This window comes from Wasmannia auropunctata, unplaced genomic scaffold (genome assembly GCF_000956235.1).
Source record: "Wasmannia auropunctata unplaced genomic scaffold, wasmannia.A_1.0 LD336057.1, whole genome shotgun sequence".
In the NCBI taxonomy this organism is placed as follows: Eukaryota; Metazoa; Arthropoda; class Insecta; order Hymenoptera; family Formicidae; genus Wasmannia; species Wasmannia auropunctata.
The window spans coordinates 1,112,971-1,127,278 of record NW_012026833.1 but is presented as its reverse complement, the minus strand read 5'-3'; positions in this window follow the sequence as shown (position 1 = coordinate 1,127,278).

Here is a 14,308-nt window from a genome sequence, read left to right as displayed (position 1 = left end):
ATTTTGTGCTGAAAAACTGGATGGAAATAACTCGGTACATACTTGATTATTATGAACTTAACGAAAAAGCTAGAGTTTATGTTTATCGCACATTAGAATTTATGTGACACAGCAAGGATTTCTCCTTGATGTTTACACCGTATTCGCATCCGTTCTCGTGCGAATGACGATCTGTTTAAAGTAGTACACTTCGGCGACGACTTGTACGGGTTTTATTTACGTCACAGTGGCTGCACCCCGAGGGGGATTAAATCGCGAAATACATGCAATGGCCACGTCCATTCGGCTCTCCCGACGATGTAGTTACAACTGCCGTAATGACTATTATTACGTTCACGCGACTCCGCTAATCGCCGGCCGACCGGGAGGGGAGGGGGGGGGAAGCGAGAGAGGGGTTACGGGAGTAAAGAAGGAGAGTTAAGGAAGCACGAAAAAGATCGCCACTGCGAAACTATAATTATGTGTATCGGATTTTACGATCGTAACGGGGACGGGCGCGCGGGGAATACACATATGTGTTATACCGCGCGCGCGGGCCCGCGTCGCGCATCTCGCGTCTGTCGATTATGGTCGCTCCGCTGCGAGACGCGACGCGACGGTAATAACGAACGCTAAATGAATGTCTCGTCGGGGGACGCGCGACGGACTCGAAATAGTTTCGAGTACGCCCGGGAACGTTTACGCGCAGTCGGCTTTCGTCGAGTCGTCCTAATTGGACTCTCTCTCTCTCTCTCTCTCTCTCTCTCTCTCTCTCTCTCTCTCTCCCCCCCCTTCCCTCTCCCTGCTCTCGTCTCATCGTGACAACTCGGTTTCTCGTTTACTCCTTATTCATTTTAAATACAACACGCGAGCGACGCCGCGCGCGGCGCGTTGAAGTCTCTCTCTCTCTCTCTTTCTCTTCACCTTCTCTCTGGACGCGCTCTCCCGAGGGCTCCGTTCTTTATCTCAATTTTTCTTCGCCTCCGTGTATTGTGCGTCACCTCACCTCGCGAGATGACGGTGCACGACGGTGCATCGCGCGCGCGGAGAATATTCACGCCCGTCGGTTAATTCTCCGCGCGGAGAATTTTTTTTTCTAACCGAAAATTTTCATCGCCAGTCGGTTGAATATCGCGCGTAGATATATACTTATAATAATGTCCGATAAGACCTGCATGGGATATTCATTTCGCGATAAAATCGCGGACGAGGATTAATCGAGCGGATATTTATATTTCCCCGTGTTTGCCGTCGCTCCTCCGTTTCGCGCGTCTCGCGCGAAATCCAGCGCGGAATGTCTAGCGGTGGAAAAGTAACGCGGACGTAGTGTTGCCGTGTGTGGCGTGGCCGTTTCCGCATTCACGCCCGAGCAGACGGATCCACTCCGGGCATGGACGAGCGAGCCCTCGGTATCCGATTACGTTTATATGAGTATATCGGTACTCTCTTATGCCCCGATGCTGATGCCACCGAGAGTATGCCTCGCTCGCGCGCATACCGCGCGGCGCGGCGCGCGGAAGACGCCGGTATACCTGTACTTACTGATTCCTCGCTGAAGCAGCGCGAGTGAAAGAGAAAGAGAGGCAGAGGGTAGGAAGGCCTCTTCTCTCCGTCGTCTTCCCTCAACAGCGCTTGCACATCGATATGCACGTTCTCGGGGGCCCCTCGAGCGCCGCGCCGTCGTCGTTTGGCGAACGTTCCGCGAACGTCGCCGGGAATCGCGTGCGTGCGCTCGCATAATAGCGCAACGGCGATGGCTGGTACGGAGTATCATACAGAGCCAGGAAATTCAATGCCCCCATCCTGGCCCTTCCCCTAGCCTGGGCCCTTTCAATCGCGCAGGATGCAGATGTAAAGACGCTTAACTAGGGTCTTTAAATGAATGACACTTTTATACTTACTTCGGACTGTACAAGTATCGCGTGTCACGAGCGTGGATGTTACTGGATTCTTTCGGATCACAAAAACGGAGAGGAGGGTGCAATTATGATATATTTAACAATATTAAATGGCACTACAGCATCTTCGTACTGTATATCCATCAATCTTATTCACCGTACCAGCGATTCCCGGTACGAGAATATAGACATCTGAAGCACCGCATCCTGGGCATATCTCAGGCCCGCGCGAAGCGGGTCCGAGGCGCCCACCGGCATGCACTTCCGTTATGTTCGCTCTCGCTTCCTCGGAAAGCGATTCTCGCGCGATTTGGGGTACCGTATTCCTCCGTTGTTATTGTGATAGTTTCACAGGGCGCCTTGGGAACACGCAATGCTTATCATTCGTCACAACGGTTTATACGGCGATCTAAAGAGAATCGTAAGGATTTTAATATATTCTAAGAGACGTTATTCGCGCGGAGTGCGCGCGCAGATCGTTATTAAGATATCACAGCGAGTGACACGGAAAATAGTAGAATCTTATAAATTGCAACGTTACGTTACCATAAGACAGATTCCCTCGCGTAAATGTCGTTTAATCTCCGGCAATTGCAGCCGACGCGAATATATGTCGGTCATTCCACTTATCTACAGTTAAAATATTCGTCGCGCTCTATTGACACTTACGTTCACATCTGAATACAAGTGGGCTGTTTACGTACGCGGCAGATCTCGGTAATATAATGAAGGATGGAAGGATCGAGCGCAGGAGAGGAAGCGCGCGTTTCTCGGGGGAATCGCGTATAGCGCACCTACGTACGGCGAGACGAGCCGGGCAAGGATTCTCTCCGGTGGAAGGATGTGCCCGTTATGATGATTATCGTGCGTCTTGGACGCGGTTAATCCCGACGACACGGCGACGACGAGGACGGCCCTCGCGCCGGTTCTTTCCACGGTGCCTCTATGCAAATTTTCTCATGCGCCGCCGCGCTGACGCGCTATAATTCGCCCCTTTTTGCGGATACCGTTGAGAATTGGTACCGGATGAAGTCTCTCGCGCCGGACTCGCCGGTGCCACGCTACGCGCTAGAAGGGCACCCTTGATGGACGCACCAAAAAATATATTCAGGTCGTTCTGTACGTCTCGCGTTACTTTTTTTTCTAATATTGGAGTTAAAGAATCACTTAACATGTTATGAAACAATCAAGAACTCAAGTCGTGCAAGAACGTCCCGTGCAGACCTAACGATTTAAGAATCTGTATAGTTCTGAGAAACCAAAGATTCCAGGATCGAAGAGCTATGGAATTCAAGGCTGAGATCTCGCTGCGGAAAAGTTTAAATGGTCTTCAGAATTTGCAGAAATTGAAGATTTCAGACGCGTAAATATATACATGAGGTTGTCCCCCGGCACGATTCAAATAAGTGCAGTCCCCTCTGCGGCGAGACGCAAATTGCGCTGATTAAAAGTTTGATCTAGGATCTGAAGAGACGCGGCCGCAATCGCGGGGTTCGCCAAGTCCCCGCGACCTCCCGGACGAAATAAGTTTAACGGCTCACGGCATTTCCTCATTCCTACCTCGCGTTCCTCGCGGTATTACGTTCGGGTCGTTAAGTTCCCGCCGTCCGTCCATCCGTTCGTTCGTTCGTTCGGGCTCGTGCCTCATGTCTTTTCTTTCTTCTCCGCGGGCCGCGGGATCCGCGGGGAAGCCCCGTGCGAAAGAAAATGAACAAGCCGGAGAAAATCGATGGCTTAATGCGCAGCGCCGAGCCGAACGAGAAGGACGGCTCGTTAAATCGGCGTGTTTCGAGTCCGTCCGTCCCGCCGCGCGATTTGGCCTGAAACTTTACGATCTATTCTCTCGCTTCTGAGTTTTTCCACTCGTTTCATCCTGTTTTTTGTTATAGGCTCTGCCTATTACGATATGCGCCAGATCTCAATTGCATCATTTCCGTTTCTACTTTCTTGCTGCGTATAAAAGCGTTTTGTTTCGCGCTGGATGTGCTCGACGAATGATTAATTGGAAGCTATTTTTTTTTTATGTAACTTGTAATACGCTATTTCTCTCAAATAGCAATCTTCCCCGAATGTGAAAAAGTACTATTGCGAAGTATCGTGGGTAAAATAGTTTTATCGGTACTGCCGAAGTACCGTAAGCGAAGTATCGATATTTCGTTGCTCTCAGTATCGTAAATATCCTCAGTCCGGCCGCGACCTAACAGTCCCTTCTCTCGGCGAATTGCTAGGTCGTACGTACGGTAAGAAATGGGTATCGCGAAGTCATAACGTAGCGGGAATTCGTATGATCTGGACCGTTACACCGGAAATGTACCGCGGCTCATCGAAGGCGACCCGAGGGGTTATCGGATTGCCAGCTATGCCCGATTCAAGAACATCGGCGCATAATGATCCTTGACTAATTGCCATTTCGACTGCCAGACAACGAACTGCATCGTCAATTAGTGCGATCTTCGGATCGCCCTGAAAATGATAGACCGTTGTGAGTCTTCGTATTGTCGAAAGAAAATTCTCCTGCATCTCTGTCGTTGTATCTTCTTTCACTAAAGATACCATGCGTCTGAACGTTCAAATCTCTATAATCGGGTTTGGTTGAATTTTGCTTATATCAAACTAAATTGATATAATTGCAATATTTTATTTAAAAAAAAAAAGCGAATTACCTTAGCTTGATTCTAAAGAACGTATACTGAGAAAAATAGTGATCTCTTAATGTAAAACGGAATTATTCGATACCGAAAATTGGGAGTCGATCTCATAGATGCCAATTCGGTCGGTATGCCGTCATGTGTAGGTCACGAGGTTTGGCGTAATATCGTCACAGTATACAAACCCATTTCGATTTGCTACTCGCTCTTCGACCTCGCGCTCTCCTCGTGACCGACAAGCCGACCGTGTGTGTACACATCTGTGCACACACGCGCGTGCTGCCGTGTAAATTCTTCGGCAAACACTCGCGGCGCGGCCTCGCGCGATTGATTCCGCAGCACGCGAGGCCGATCCACCGCACGGCGGCGCGATCCTCTCGCATAATAGTTAAGTCGCCCGACGAGTCGCTGGAAAGTTGGCACTCTTCGGTCTGCCCCACTAAACACGGTAACTGCGAAGGAGAACGTGGACACGAGAAGGGACTTAGGATGATGGTCTTTGATGGAGTGACAAGCTCTCTTTTTTCTCAGTTTTTATACTAGCACGGAAAGAACGATTTTACTAGGTCAAAAAATTTGGATCTGAAAGTAATTTTGTTAGACCATTAAAATAATTGTAGGAAATTAAAAAGTGATAACTATTGCTGTTTTTATATTCTAGCAATCAGTCAACTTTCCAACAAAATTCTTTTGATGGTCCAACAAGAATTATTTTCAGATCTGTATATTCAGCAAAATTGTTAGACCTTCCAGCAAAATCGTTCTCTTCGTGTGGAATTAGAATTATTTACAAAATTATCAATTTCGAAAAATTTCGATATACATATAAGGAAGTACAATATAATAATATTAAAATGAAATAAATTGATTTATAAATAAGTATAAGACTAAAAAAATTGTCTAAATAAAGTATTATTAATATTATTTTTTGGAGACATGAAAATACAGTAATATTTTAAAAAAGTGTTCAAAGGCTCTTCTGTATCGGTTGTTATAGAGCAAATAGGCATCGCAAATTGTCGTTTTCCAAGTCAAACACAGTTGTACGCGTGGCAAACTTTGAAAGCTACACGTCGTTCGGAACGGTCGCGCATAATTGCCGAGTTTCTCCAGTTTCCTTCGCACGCAGCTCCTAATTGCTGTCCTCCGGCTGATGTCGCCATTGTTACATTTCTAATCGGACCCTGAGTTAGGGAAATTCCCAGGTGAGACTATGCGTTCGCGTTTCTGCCTGTGGACATTGTTTGAAACTGCACGATTACCACGCGTTAGGAATACGCGCTTCGTATATATATGGCGTAGTATAATTGAGTGGTTTGTATGTAATGCGTTTAACTCTCGAGAGAGTACTTCTAAAATTTCGCACGAACTGTCGCATGGCGCATTCCAAGCGTCGCACAAAAGTCGCATGAATTAATTCTTAGCAAAATTTCTAGCATCAGGAGATCGTGCTAGTTTAAACAAGTGGAATTGAAAATAGCGCTAATTTTAACTTTAATTGATTTCTGTAACTGTCATCGTGGCGTAAGTAAGCAATCGCGTAAAATGTCACACCAGGAATGTATTAAAAGTTTCGTAAAAATTCAAGAATTCGCAAGAATGTTTGGGAGACTAGACGGCAAATAAGTATGCCATCTTCTGAGATTTAGAAAAGTGTTAATTTTGAAGAAATTTTGGGAACGGCGAATACACGCGATACTCATATCTCGGAAGACGACATCGCGGAGTAATGTCAACGGCCTTGCCAGCGAGTCTCAGGAGCCTCGCCTATGTTTGCCCGACACGTGTTAGCGTTAATTACCACCTTCGTGCGCGTCCCCAAGGGACTTGCGTTCGTCTCTCCAATCCCGTCTTCCGTTCGCCAAATCTGCTTCATTCTCGCGCAGCGCCTCTACGATGCCGGATAAATGCGCGTCGCAAACCAAAGGGAGAAACAAGACGCGAGTCGACGGGTGGAAGCGTGAGAGAGCGACGCGATTGAAGGCGGTCTCTAATTAATTGTCAGGATGAGCGACGGGTTCTGGTAATTATTGGACTGCGATTATTAGCCGGTTCTCTCATCAACCCAAACAACCGAGCTATAGGAGGTATTCACAACTGGAAGCGCTTATGCAAGGGAGGGATTAACTTATAGCTATAAGAAGGGAGGCTAGAAGTAAAGCGACGTGCCAGGATTATGCGCAGGAAGACGCGTGGTATTCTGTGGCGAGTATTTTCTTTTGGCATCCAAAGTAGTAGTTATTAATCGCCATTTTACGTAAGCCTTTCCTAAGGGAAAAAGACGGACTCTGTTCCTTCTTGAAGTAATGGTATAGTAATAAATGGTTCTTTTCTTTTTAACGAACTTATAGTTTCGAAGATCAGAAATAATATACTAAACTCTCGAAAATTATATAGCTCGCTACTTCAAGGATATAAGCGATATTTCATTGAGTTTACAGCGATAATTTGATATTAGAATATATTAACTCGATGATTGTTGCAATCATCTTGTTTCTTCGCATAGACGATAAAGGGAGGTGAAGTGGAAAATGAAGATTCTAATAAAAAAAATTATTCCGCGACTGGATTAATGATTCCTATACGCGCATTCGTGTGCGCGTTTCCGAGACGTATACACCTTCGCATTTAAATCAGGGAGTCCGAGGCGATTACGCATAATTTTATAGTATCACGCCGATCGTATCCGAGCAACGTGGATTCGACGAAAGAGAGGGCGGCGAAGCCTAAATTAAATGGCGCGAGGAAGAAGCCCCGGAGGGGTCGAAAACGGATAAGACAGGAGTTCGGAGCTCCTCGAGACAACGCAAAATACCCGGATCCGGCTATCCGTAACAAAAATTGAAGATCCCGATTGACGAGTCTCGCACACGTCACTCAAATGTCAATACTAATGGAGCCTGAGATAAGTGATAATTTACGAAGACTAATTTCGGCATTACTCAACAAGATTTTAGGTTACAAGTAAATATCTGTCGAAATGTCTTTACTAAAAGAGTGAGAGAGTGAGAGAGAGAGAGGGGGGGGGAGGGATGTGTTTTTCGAGATTATTAGTATTTGATAATATTACATAAAAGATCAATTTATTGACCTAACTATTTTATACCGTAGACACGTATTACCCAATTATGTATTGTACGTTATGTCGTTAAACATACATATCGCGTGTTGCCGTCTTTCTAGAGAAGTCTCAAAAGTCTCAGCGGTAACGACGCGATTTTTCAACAAACGTTGCGCGCATGCAACGGGATGCATTGAAGCATCGAGCACCTTCCTGTTTTCTAGCGGGCGGACGCACGAAGGACGCGCGCGCGCGCGCGTCCGCCCCGAAGGAGGGAAAGCCGCGGTGATTGGGGCCTCGTAAAAGACAGTGAAATTCGTCATAAAACTGCCAATTATCGACCGACGACCTTTAACGTCGAGTCGACAATTATCGCTTTAAATGCGCGCATAACAAACGGGAGACGCCGCCGCGTTGCCGCTGAAGCGTCCTTCTTTCATACCGTCGTCGGCTTTTCGAAAGTCGCCGCTCGCCGACGACGTCCGTCGCGTCTTCCTTTCGCAATCGTTTAATATTAATGGAGTTTAGAGCGCGGGATTATTGCATCGTTACATGCATCTTGCCGCGTGGAGAGCCGAGGCTGTATCGATCACGCATCGAGAGATTTCCAGGACTAGATTTCATCGCGAGAGATCAAAATCTCTCGCAGGATCGTAGCGTTGGTTCAATTACTTACTGATAGCGTAAATATTAGACAGGAATCAATATTTTTTTATTGCACGTCTTGTTATATGTATATACACATTCGTGTATTTCCAATCTTTATACTTTATTCAAATTACTACGTAAATTATCTTAATTGTACATATAAGAGAATTTTTACAATATTCTATATTTTTCATCTGTTTACTTTCTCTCTCTTTCCCTCTTATTTTCTCTTTCTGCTCGTAAAGCGTGCTAATTAAAATTGCGCCTCCGGCGAGCGCAATAGCCGCGGTTATGCTTTACGATTATGAAACGCAAACGCATCTCTGAAACACCGAGTGTGTTCCTCGGCACGGATAAACCGTACATGCCTATTTGTCCATTAGGATAGCACGTGGCTCTCCGCTGTTGTAATGCATCTAACAGAGCTTCCTATTAAGATACAGATCGTTTACTCGAGGCTACTTTGAGGAAGAGGATATCCCCTCGCGATGTCGCGGCGGTGTCCCGGCGTGTGAAAGTTTTCCAAGCGCGAGATATCGATGCCTCCTCTCGGGGACGGCCCCGGCAGCCCGCGCGCGCTCGTCTCTTTCGCAGATACGGCCGCTAGACATCCTGCGTAGATACGCCCGCTGGGCATTCTTCCTAAGCTATGCCCGGCAGGCAAAGCGACGTCCCCGATAAGCTGCCTTTCACGCGAGAATGTAAGGGAAACGTCCCACCGAATGGACAGCATAGAATTGAAAGTTAGAACCGAGACCAGTCGGTTACTAAAATCGCATTTAACCACAAATTGTCTTCCTTCACTTACGATTTAGAAGAATAAATTGAAATACGGCGAAAGAGTTGATCAACTTTGATGAAATTGTTGATAAAATTCTTAATTTTCTCTTAAACTTGAGGAATTGAGCAATGAGTTAACTTAAAATAAGTTTTTTTTTTTTTGCATTTTAGGCTGTAAATTTAGATTAATTCTGAAGATTATTTGCGTATCGTAGATTTCGAGAAATTTGATTCGAGTCACGCCGCTCGACAACACGTAACGCTTGTTCTCGGTTTGACGAAACATGTTAAATTCAATAATACGCAATATTTACGTATACTGCTTGCACTTACGTGGAGGTAAGCCACCGTGACCGATTCGATGGAATGCTTGCTTCATTTACGCGCCTCGCGCGCGCGCGTAGGCGAGGTTCTCGCGTAGGCAATTCCACTTCCAAGCCTTGACAGCCTTGGCTACCTACAACAACCGGGGCCGATAGTGATCAACAACAATCTTTTAAATGCATGTCAAGTCAAGCGATTGGTATGCACGACGTGCGCCTATCCTGCCGAAAGTATCGTGTTATTTGATGCAGACATTTTTATTCACGTTCCGAATTGTATTGTAATTTTAGTGCTGAACACGGGACGCGCGAATTATGCTCGTTAGCATAAGTTTCGCAAACTCCGCCGGCTCGTTAAGACGGGGACCGACATTCCATATTGATAAACTGACGCCTCCGCGGTCGCGCGGTTATGAAGATGCAAAGGTCCTCTTTAAGATCATATAGCCGGGGCAAGAAAGTAAAATCGTCTGACCTCAAAAACCGCCACGTACTCGAGGCAAGTGCGAGGCGGGAAGTCGGTGTGTGTTATGCAATAAAATTATGCTACGTTTCGCCACGAAATCCCCTGTGCGAGGCGTGCGACAAAAATGAACGCGGGACGATTCCTTTGTTCGTCGGTGCGTAACCGTGAACGTTATCTAAGAATCTGTAGTATGCCGTTGTCGCTCGTAAAGCGAGAGGGATGCAACTATAGCGCCCTTCAGAGATTCTCAAACATCACTGCATTGCATCTTTAGAAAAAGCTGCTTTATACTTTGTTCTATCGTCAGCATTATTTGTAACATTGACTGTAACAATCTAAACTTTTTAATCTAGAATTTTCCTGCCGCGTTATATATTGTTATCACATCCAGATCTTTACGCGCGAAATTATCTTTATCTTTAAAAACACGCACGTCTCAATTCGCACAATCTTAAGTTGGTGGTAATAAGCAATTTATATATTTTTTATATTTTTTAGAACAATAATTTTTTATGTGCTATTTTTATATACTTTTTATCTGTTAAGTAATTAGAATCAAGTGCAGGATTGTCGCATAATTATTAAAATGATTATACAAGAAGATAACGATTGTCTTACCTGTCGCCGGAATCTTCCCCTTGAGGTTGAGAACCGCTTTTTTCAAGCAGAGAAAACTTGACGGTGACTCTACCGTCCGATTACCTATTTTACTTCCGTTACACAATCATCCTATCCGCGCACCGTTATTATCGGTGAACATATAGGAGCGATGGTCTTTCAGCGCGAAACAGAGACGGAAGAATGATCACGATTCATCGGACAGTTCCGCCGGTCGATGGCGTAACATCGTTTCCTCTTGCTGAAAGCTATACCACGCTCGTTTGAGAAAGTCGGTAATTCGAATAGGTGTAATTTTGACGGGATCTCGACTAGTGCAAACAAGTAAAGCTAATCTGTCATTTATCGGTCGTTTACATTTGCAGTTCAATTTTATTGCTAAATTTTTTTATAATTGCAACACGTAAATTATATATATTAGAGTCACACCATCATTAATTTCCGTGAAAGATATGTCCAATTAATTCGTAATGTCGAATCGGATGGTGTTCCGCGCTGTTATCGTCGGCGTGGACACCAGGAACGGCGACGTTATCTCAAGGAAGTGAAATCGTGCGATCAAAAATTAATTAAAGAATTATTTAATTGATTCCATCTGACCCCGATTTCTCCCGCGGCGACTGGCGCTATCGACACGCATGATTATTAATATTGCGACCCGCTATCGTGCGAACGTTCATTAAGGCCGCAACATACTGCGCGTTAAGAGCGCGATGGGACCGCGGCGTTAGAAATTAATGCTCGATAAGAAAGTGTTCTTAGAATATGAAATTCTTAAATTAGCAACATATCATCGTAATTATACGTTTTATGCTTTAGGGCACATTTGTGTTGAAACTGTTTTTTGCTAATTTTATGCTAATGAATAATTTCCGAAACAATCAGAGATAAATTGCAGATCGAAAGTTGGCAAATTTCACTCGGGTAGAAATTTTCTTGCAATTATAATTTGGTCATGCTTCATTTAAATGATAGTTATAAAAAAAATACATTAAATTTTTTGTACATGTAACGAAAGTAAATTTCAAGCAGATACATTAAAAACATTTATAATTTTTAATAAAAATGAAATTACTACTAACTTAAATCTAATGTTTATATGCATTTCATGCACATCCACATAAATATGTATAATTTAAAGTTTTATGGAAAAGAACACTAAACTTCATACACATGTTCACGAATATACTTTTAAGTTACAGATACATTAAAGTATTTGTGTAACTTAAAAGTATATTTAATTTCGTGACATTTTTAACAATGTATTTTTGATTATTATATATCTTAATTTAATTTTATTATATAGCTTAATTAATAATCGTTTAATTATTATCGAAATTATAAAGTAATATATTTATTAGAATAACGTTCGTTACTAATTGTAAGATTCTCTAACGTTTCAATCTCTCGATCGAAAAGCTGCACAGCGCGATCCAGTCTTTCGAGTTGATTGTCGTAGAATTGCTAGAGCGTTTTCCCATCGTGATTACGAGAGCGAGTAGCCGAGTCTGCTCGATCGTCGGGCTATCGGCGTGCTTGGAACGCAATAAAACCCGATCGCTTAAACCCGGCGTCTCGCAGGTGGAACGACGATATTTCTAACGTGTTTCCTAACGGATGCGTCGCGAGATTTTCCTTGCGTGACGCCTGACGTGAAACTCGTATGTATACACGGTTTGACTCACCGTACAGAGATGGTCGTGTTCCATTCACGCTCCAGTTACGGCCCGGTCAAATATCTTGCGTATTTCGATTGGAGTTCACACACGTATCGCCGATTAGATTTTATTCCGTTTAGATGTAATCCTCGGTGAGTCGAGCCGCAAATATACACTCGCGTTTCAATCACGATTTAATTACATGTGTCTCTTGAATATACTGATTAACGTATACTGGTTTTAATAGAAACAAGATACCTGTTCGTAACTAATTCTTGTTGTTCTGTCGAATAATTCGTAATCAACTTTAATAGTAAATTAGCGGCAACGTTTGGCTGCATGCAGTATTTCCTTATGTTGAAATATTTAATGTCCGCAAGATTGCGGATCTTTTAAAATTGAAATTTCACAGAAGCGTGCATGCGTCGTAAGTGCAGCGTTGGGAAATGGTTCCAGAAATATCATTATGCTACGCCAATCGGAGTTTATACCCGCGAGATTTCTAATCGCGCAATATGCATCATGCACTCTGCGTTCGCTTCGCGCGGGAGAAATTTACGTCCGCGTCTCGGTTGATCGCAGATTTTTACATGCGCCATCGAACGTCCCTAATTCGACTTATAGACGACAATTGGATCGAGGAACGTGACGAATCGCAATATCGTCGATGTCATAATCGTCACACATAGAAAGTTGTCGATCGGGAAATGAACGAGGAGCGAAGTAACTCTCGAGCGAATCAGTTTCTTTGAACTTTCGGATGAACTTTTCACGTATCGAGTCCGAGTGACATCCCTCGATTACCTAAATGTAAATATCTCGCAGAAGCGCAAAATCGTCTCTTACCCTCCTTCGATTCTCGAAATTCCTCGATTCCGAAAAAAATGCAGTCGGAAATGCTGAATCATATCGATATCCGCGAATGCGTGTCGATCCGAAGTTATTCGCGGACCTCGCCCGAGGAATCGGCGTAATCCTCGCTCGCACGCGATACGCTCGGAATTTCGCGTTCGAGCGATCTATTTTAATTGGCGCGCGCGAGGGGACGACAAGCCGCTTCTTCCGTGACGCTTATCGTTAGTCGTTAAAACGTACACTCGATAATTGAAGCCGTCCCTTCGTTCCCATTCTAAACACACTGCTTTTAATTACGCTTCCGGCACTCCGTCCATACCTCTCGGCCTGTCGATACTCGATAACCGATCCAGGCTGTCGAACCACTTTTTTCACCGTTATAGCTCATATAACGACAGCTTCTTTCGTGACTTCGAGATGAAGTTTTTATAGGCTCAGTTTTATGGCTGGCATTTACTTGTAACTTTTCAACTTCAGACGTCAGACCTCTTAATAGCTGAGCTTTCTTTCTTAAGTCTCTCTTAAAGTATATATAGGGTTTATACTTAAAAGATAATCACTTGGTTATTTTTGGAAGGACAATGTTTTGACGCTCCGACCGACATTTTGCTTCGCGCGGTCTCTCTTCTTAGATTAATTAATTTTACAATTAACTAAATAACACTCCTAAAATTTGGCATTCGTTGGCAAACGTAAAGATTTCAATATTTTGCATATATATATATCTTACATTTTCTTTTCATCACATTTCTCTCCCGACATTTCTCCGCGCACGAGAGCTTTGTCACCGTCGAGAAAATTAATGAGCAGAGTTGTTGCGGTGTGTTTAAACGATTGCGGACGATTATTATGAGTAAGGGGCCACCGGGCAGCGCCGAATCGCGCGACAAGACGCGTTCCCATCCCGTATCGATCGCGTCGCAACTTTCTACGGCGCGACGCGCACCGTAACGTACGGAATGTGCGCCTGCAGCGCTTGTACCGTATCCACCTACTTTCGGTCTAAAAGGCACGTGAATTCGGCGCGGCTGCTTCTGTGTACCTGTACACGCGGAGTATAAATTTCGGTCATCGAAACACTCGGCCGGCGGGGGAGGGGGGGAAGGGGGGAGGGACAGCGGGTGCAATGATTCCTGCGGGGTTCCACTCTCACCGAGAGCCGATCTCGAGACATGTTCCTCGAGGAGGACTTTCTTTTTCGCACGGGTACCGCGACCTGAATCCGCCTGACGAATCTCTTCTCCTCTCTTTTTTTTTCTTTTCTTTTTTCTTCTCATGCCTTTATCTCGCTCCCCGAGACACACTGCACACGCCGGATTCAAACGCGACGCCGCCGTCGCCGCACACTCTTCATTTTTGCGCGATTTTAATTAA